At 38.2% G+C, this 7193-nt stretch overlaps 1 long non-coding RNA gene across 1 annotated transcript; it reads left to right on the top strand.

Moving 5' to 3' along the window:
* The first annotated feature begins 349 nt into the window (after positions 1 to 349).
* LOC134455100 (uncharacterized) lies at positions 350 to 5705 on the top strand. Its single transcript, XR_010036021.1, has 7 exons — positions 350 to 592; positions 2241 to 2340; positions 2469 to 2567; positions 3385 to 3490; positions 3631 to 3732; positions 4573 to 4621; positions 5013 to 5705. It is a non-coding gene; the product is annotated as an uncharacterized LOC134455100 (long non-coding RNA).
* Positions 5706 to 7193: the final 1488 nt, after the last annotated feature.

Below are 7193 nucleotides of genomic sequence, written 5' to 3'. Positions count from 1 at the left end.
CACAGAGAGAGCGAGAGAGAGAGAGCGAGAGAGAGAGAGAGAGAGAGAGAGAGAGAGAGAGAGAGAGAGAGAGAGAGAGAGAGAGACGGAGAGACAGACAGACAGACAGACAGACACACAGAGAGAGATACTGTGAGAGAGATGTAAACAACCTAATTCAGCTCATTACTTGTTTATTTTTTCGGATCAACAACAACAAATAAAAAGGATGAATACGGAGGGCCGTATACACCCTTAAAAGAGATTGGTTAAAAAAACGACTAATCTTGTTGGTTGAGGCAATATTGGTCAAATTAACTGTGACATTGGTAACTATTAAACAAACAAATTAGTTATCTAACAACTAATATCATTGGTTAAGAACAAATTGGTTGATTTAACAAAGATATTGGTTAACTTTAATAACAGATTGGTTGAAAAATGACTAATATCATTGGTTAAGCAAATGTTAACCAAGAGATTGGTAACTGACGCAGGTCTGACGCTCAACGTCAAGTACGTAACTCTGCTTCTCAATTTTCTGACAAAGCCGCCATCTTGGTGCTGCAGGAAAGCCGTTTGAGATATTGATGAAATTCAAACACTTTGTGAGGTAAGTTCGTTTATTTTCAATGTTTCGTTAATAATTTCAAGACAATGTCAAATATACAGTGAATAACGAAACAGTTTCTTGTTCAGGATGGTAATTTGCAATGAATTTGTCTTCAGACCATACCTCCGCTAACAGGCCACTATTATAACTACCGGTATGCTAACTTAGCCCCTAGGTTGTTTTCACAACTTTGTTGGAAAGTTTGTGTTTTGTTAGAAACAAACTCTACGAAATTTACAATATAGATTTGCTCCGAAAGAGCTATAAAACTTGTCCAGTGGTGCCAAAACACCCATGTCAGAGTTAAGACCTAGCTAAATGTCCGCTAGCAACATAGCTATCAGTGGTTTCTGGAGGAAGGCCGAAGGGAGTGCTTCCCCGCCGGCCAGAGATTGTTTGCGCCGGCCTCTTCACCTGAAAGAGCTAGCGCTGCATGATGAGGTGGTTCGCTAGCAACAATTAGCTATAGTCTAACGGTTAAATCATGTTGCCTTTGTTGAGGGATGTTTGAAATAGCCCGATGTATTCATAACTGAATATTGGTTTCTTGTTAGAAACGAACACATTTTGAATATAATGTTGTTCTGAAGTTACAACATGCCAAGTTAGTGTTGTAAGCCTGTTGGCGCCAAAGTTAAGAGCTAGCTAAATGTCCGCTAGCAACATTAGAGCTAGCCAAACTGAATAATGAATCTCTTGTCCGCTAGCAACATTAGCTAGCTAAAGTCTTTTTTTTGTTAGAAACGAACTCCCTTTGAGTATAATTATGCTCTGAAGATATCCAGTTAATGTACTTGAGTCAAAGTAAAACACAAATACCAGAGAGAAGAGCTAGCTAGAAGTTCGTTAGCAACATCAGCTTATCTTTTAGCTGACTCAGAAGCTTGAAGTAGCCACAACTTATGCCTGATTTTTATTGTTAGAAACGAACTCATTTTGACTATACACTTGCTCTGAAGTATGTTTTAAGACATGTGCCTTTCCCTGTTCGTTGTGTAAAGGAAGTGAGTAAGTAAACTGATTCTGAACTTGTTATTGTGCACACAGTGTGCTGTTTTGTCCCATTCTGTTACTGCCAACTCTGTGGGCAGTTCTCTCTGTTCAGGGAGAAACCACTGTCAGCCATCAGATCGTGTTCTTTTCAATAAATAGTATTAGGCATTACCTATTTGACAGATTTCTCCTGAAATAATGAGCCCAGAAACACCCAGATGTGTAGGGTGCTTAATTTTTGGCTTGATCAAAGATGCTTAATTTGTATGGTTACTGCAATAAATATTTAGATTTCTTTGCCCATCCTTTTTGGATCTACTAGTGGGCCTAGTGATTTTAGAGGTCTTAACAAGTGGGCTATGCATCAGATTTCATTTCAAGTGATGAGTAAAATATCCAGAAAGATATATAATCTGTTCTTTTTGCCCTCTAGCTTAGCACACTGAATTCTTTGAGCCATCTGGTGTCAATCCGTGTGGGAAAATGATCAATGAAAACAATTTAAGGAATGCATCTTATAGATGTTTCATATTGTAGGTTCATTCAGCCTATTTTGTCATGGTGGTGTTATCATTTTTCAAACTTTATTTTTGTGTAATAATTAGGCATATTGATACATAATCATGTTCATGTTTTGTGCTGTCTTGCTTTGCAGATGACAGAATATTGCTGAAGGATCCTACATGGAAGCTGGCTGATTACACGTGATTCCTCTGGTGTGGTGTACCTCAGAGAAATAAACACTGTTGCAAGAGGTGAGTTTAAGTTTATAAAGTCACACAAAACCTATCCATGTGTTTTTAAAAAGTCAAAGTTCTAACTTGCTCTGTATTTCATGCTGTCAATATGAGATGCATACTAATGTTGTGTGTTATTATTGCAGCTGAGAAGATGGCCAAGATATCCTTATTGCTGGATGGTAGCTCTGGTCGTAGTGGACCATATCTGCAAATGCTTCTGAACATTGACAGAATTTCTAAAGGTTAGCAACCATTCACGAATTTACACCACATGTATGTGTGTTTCAAATGTCTCAACAGTTTGAAGCACACACTGTTAATCAGAGATGCGTCCTGTTCATGCCGTGTGTTATTTTGAGAGGATAGTTAAGGAATAATGGCAGCTGCCTGGTTACAGTACATTGATCCCCTTTGTAGCACCATGTCTAAAAATGCTGAGAAAAATCAGTTTGCAAATGTAAGCATTTTTTATAACTCTGCACCAAATGTGTGTTTCAAATGTCTACTATCTAACAGTCTGAATAACACACTCATACATGACATGACCAATATGTTATGTGCTCGGAGCGGCAGTTTACAAACGCACCCTTAGTGCCTTCTGCTGTTAGGCCAATGACACTGAGCCCACCGTTTCATTGATTGGAGTATTTGGGTTACATTTTGTCAATTTGTGGTATTTTCCAGGATCGTTGAGGACTCCTCCTCTATGTGTGACATCTTAGATTAGATTTAGATTTAGATTTAATTTCAAGTGATGAGTAAAATATCCAGAAAGATAGATAATCTGCTCTTTTTGCCCTCCAGTTTAGCACACTGAATTCTTTGAGCCATCTGTTGTCAATCCGTCTGGGAAAATGATCAATGATATAAAACAAACAAACAAAAAACATTTTACATGTATACAGACATGTATCTTTTAGATGTTTCATACTCTAGGCCTATTCATCATCATATTGTGTCGTGGTGGTGACGGTGTTATCATTTTTCATTATTTTCTTGTAATAATTAGGCCTATAAATGCATAATCATGTTCATGTTTTGTGCTGTCCTGCTTTGCAGATGACTGAGAATATTACTGAAGGATCCTACATGGAAGCTGTCTGATTACACTGAGTGATTCCTCTGGTGTGGTGTACCTCAGAGAAAATAAACACTGTTGCAAGAGGTGAGTTTAAGTTCATGAATTCACACAAAATCAATCCATGTATTTTATGAAAGTCAAAGTGCTAAACATGCTATGTATTTCATGCTGTCAATATGAGATGCAAATTAATGTTGTGTGTTGTGTGTTACTGTTGTGTGCAGCTGAGAAGATATCCTTATTGCTGGATGGTTGCTCTCTGGTCGTACTTGAGCCCCCTGGACCATGTCTGCAAATGCTTCTGAACATTGACAGAATTTCTAAAGGTTAGCAACCATTCACAAATGTACACTACATGTATGTGTGTTTCAAATGTCTTAACAGTTTGAACCACACACTGTTAATCAGAGATGCATCCTGTTCATCTTGTGTGTTATTTTGAGAGGATAGGTCGCCAGCGACCCTATTCACTTGCTGAAAATGCTTAAATACATCATAACAACATTGCTATGACATTACATAGAGCCATAACGCTGCACTACAGGGTTAAGGATGGCAGCTGCCTGGTTACAGTACATTGATCCTCTTTGTAGCACCATGTCTAAAAATACTGGGGAAAAAAACAGTTTCTAAATGTACCAGTAAGCAAATTTTAATAAATCTGCACCAAATGTGTGTTTCAAATGTCTACTATCTAACAGTCTGAATAACACACTCGTACACAGTGGTGGACAAAGTAAAAGTACTTTGGTGGTGTAATTACAACAGTAGCACATGATATTACATAGCTGTTACACCGTTTGCTCCAGTATACCTACCTATTGAGATAGACTGTTATTACTGAAAAACAATAAAAACCTAACAAGATCCCACCACAAACTCAATCCAACCTGTGCAGAATCAACTCATCGTAAGACAAGTACATTGGTCTACTTTTTACTCAGATAAGTTACCTGTGTTGGAAAGAAACTGTTTAAAAAAAAAAAAAAACTTCTACTTTTACTTTGTCCACCACTGCTCAGACATTACCAATTGTTGTGTGCTCAGAGCGGCAGTTTACAAACGCACCCTTGGTGCCTTCTGCTGTTAGGCCTATGACGCTGAGCCCACCGTTTCATTGATTGGAGTATTTGGGTTACATTTTCTCAATTTGTTGTATTTTTCAGGATCGCTGAGGACTCAGAATTTCCACGCTTTCTGGAGATGCCAAGTTTGGTACGTCTGCCAGACATTTTTTTTAACCTTTATTTAGAAAGAACAAGTCACGATATAGTTGTGTGCATTGTTGATTTTGGCTATACTTGGTGTTAATTAAGCTTCCTGATACTGCATGATTTATACCGTTCACTCAGTAGAGTAAAGCTTTCTATATAACCTGTTAAAACAGGGCGTTATAAATTTTGTGGTTACCAGAATGGCAATTACTGAGTCGCAGTGCATTACTAAAGGCCCTATGTTATGTCATAGTAGAGTAGTACTGACAATTAACCTTTCAATGACTATTACAGCATGTTTCAGATGGTATGGCGTGCATTTTGGGGCTAAGCACCATTGGTGTATCTCTCTCTCTCTCTCTCTCTCTCTCAAATCTTAAAAAATCTTTCAGACTGGAACCAACTTTGCATCCCTCGGCACTGACACTGAGAAGGTTTCAAGGACCCTACTACTAGGAGGCGAGAGTTTGACACGGCAGTTTCATCACTGCCATGGATGACAACGTAACCATTCCTGTTGCTGATTGCCTGACTTGCGCAGTGACAAGCTTTTCATGCTCTACTGGGTGTGTAACTTGGCATATCCACCACAGTTTAACTCTGTTTTTGCCTCTTTTGAATATTTGTACGATATAACCATCTCAACCAACAAGTGGGCCAAGGTACTGGAACATTTCTCACTTCAAGTTGCTCTGTAGTCACTGGACATTTTTTTAAACATCTACGCAGACACCACCACTCCACACCATGTGTATTTTAATTACTTCTGATTCCACTGACATGCAGACTACATCCTATGCAAATTCAGGTAATTTACCTGGTACTGGAGAAACAGCATTGTATGCCATTCTAAGTGATACTTGCCTCCTTGTTTTGCAAAAATGTACTGTTCTTTGAATATAACTTAAAGTAAGATCATTTTGACTCTGAGGTTTTCTCCGGTTGTCAAGCACAACCTTAACATTTTGTAAGTAAATAATAGTCACAGGATATGCATGCATTTGTAATTTGAATTTTCGTTGAAAACGGCTCACCAAGCATAAAATGTTACCTCTGCTTTTGATTTTTCTTTTTTTTTAAATGTCCCTTAAAGGAGAAGTCCAGTTTTTTGAACATTAAGGCCATTTTCTGAGTGGTCTGCAATGTTTTAGAGTCCCCTTCACCGTTTATTTCATGATTGCTGCAGTCTCTGTTATTTGGCTGATTTGGATTTGATCTCAACCAGCTTTAGAATGGCCGTCTATGGGCACCTGCAACTCTGTTCTTAAAATCACCTTTAACATTTGTTTTCAAGAATATGCAACTCAGCAAGTGTTCAGCAGTATTCACTGGTGTTCCTTAACAATTTTTGTAGCGAAATATGGCATCTGTCGTGTTTTATGTGTGTTTTATGAAGCAATTTGTAAATTAAGTTTCACTTTCACTTTCACTTTCTTTCACAAAATGGCAAATAAAAAATGACAGAAGCCATATTTCGCCTTGAAACTTGTTAGGGACTGCTAGTGAACACCCCTAACCACTTTGTGAGCTGTAGACTTTCAAAAACAAATGTTTAAGGTGATTTTAAGAACAGAGTCGCAGGTGCTCATAGACGGCCATTCTAAAGCTGGTTGAGATCAAACCCAAATCAGCCAAATAACAGAGACTGCAGCAAACATGAAATAAACGGTGAGGGGGACTCTAAAACATTGCAGACCACTCAGAAAATGGCCTTAATGTTCAAAAAACTGGACTTCTCCTTTAATACCAGCCTGTCTTTTTGTTGTGTCCACACAACTTTACCATCATCAGTGTTGGGAAGGAACAGATTGCTGTAAGTTACTGTATCCCCATCCTTTCAGATCAGTGCTTTAAAGCCTTTTGAAATTAAATTGTTAATAAACTTTGTGAAAACAAACTCAAATCTTGGTTATTGGTTATGATTGATATAGCTTTGATACTGTTAATTTGGAGTGAAGTAATTGCAGTGTCCATCTAACCAAGCAAATCGGTTAAAATTTTAACCAATATCTGTGTCGGACACATATTAATCGAACAAATTGGTCAAAACAACCATTGGGGGATTGGTACATTTTTGACTTATAAAGATTGGTTAAACATGACCAATCTATTGGTCAAAACAACCGATTTGGAATTGGTTAGTTTTTTAACCGATCTAGATTGGTTGAAATTTTAACTAAAGTCTAATCGGTTATTTTGACTAATATTTTTCTCGGACACATATTAATCGAACAGATCGGTTAAAAACGACTATTTTTTTGTTTATTTTAACCAAACTTTTTTAAGAGTGTAGCTCCAATCTAGAGAAACAAAAAAGCACAAAAGAGAGTTGCATCTCCCTCTGCCCTCCCTCATTCTCTCTCTCTCTGTCTGTCTCTCTCTCTCTCTCTCTCTCTCTCTCTCTTTGTCTTTGTTTGTGTGTTTGTGTGCGTGCGCGCGCGCGTGTGTGTGTGTGTCTGGCCCATGGATGTCATGTGGCCACAGACACGTCCTCTGTCCTCATTAGATGGTTAACTCAGAGCTCACTGTTGAAGTCTCTAACAGAGACGGAGTGTTTGTGTGTGTGTGTGTGT

Source organism: Engraulis encrasicolus, chromosome 9, assembly GCF_034702125.1.
Source record: "Engraulis encrasicolus isolate BLACKSEA-1 chromosome 9, IST_EnEncr_1.0, whole genome shotgun sequence".
Taxonomy (NCBI): domain Eukaryota; kingdom Metazoa; phylum Chordata; class Actinopteri; order Clupeiformes; family Engraulidae; genus Engraulis; species Engraulis encrasicolus.
The sequence above is the reverse complement of the archived record's forward strand: the minus strand, read 5'-3'. Positions and strand labels throughout refer to the sequence as shown.